This window comes from Penaeus monodon, chromosome 19 (genome assembly GCF_015228065.2).
Source record: "Penaeus monodon isolate SGIC_2016 chromosome 19, NSTDA_Pmon_1, whole genome shotgun sequence".
NCBI lineage: Eukaryota > Metazoa > Arthropoda > Malacostraca > Decapoda > Penaeidae > Penaeus > Penaeus monodon.
In genome coordinates, this window is record NC_051404.1 from 3,449,385 (window position 1) to 3,449,666 (window position 282).

The window sequence follows — 282 nt, forward strand, 5'->3', positions numbered from 1 at the left end:
GTAGCTCTGATGTGAGTTATACCGATCAGGTTTGAATCTCTTGGGCAATCTTAGCAACATGCAGCCATGTTAGCAGGAAAGACAAAAATAAGAGAAACCTCCATCTAGGCAAATCCCAGTCACCAACCACTCTTCATCTCCCCATCAGCTCTGCTGTTGCAAGATAAGGAAAGTCAGAATATTGCTCTGGAAAGCAACAGTAATTCAAAGCTGGAGCAGATGTAGACAAAAAATACTGTGGACAAATACAGTAAAGGAAAGACAAATGAGGAATTTATATTA

The 282-nt window shown here is 40.1% G+C and overlaps 1 protein-coding gene across 14 annotated transcripts in view; it reads left to right on the top strand.

Moving 5' to 3' along the window:
* Positions 1 to 282, top strand: part of LOC119584976 (stromal interaction molecule homolog) — a 99,451-nt gene that overhangs the window by 75,301 nt on the left and 23,868 nt on the right. The gene's annotated exons all lie outside the window — the stretch shown is intronic.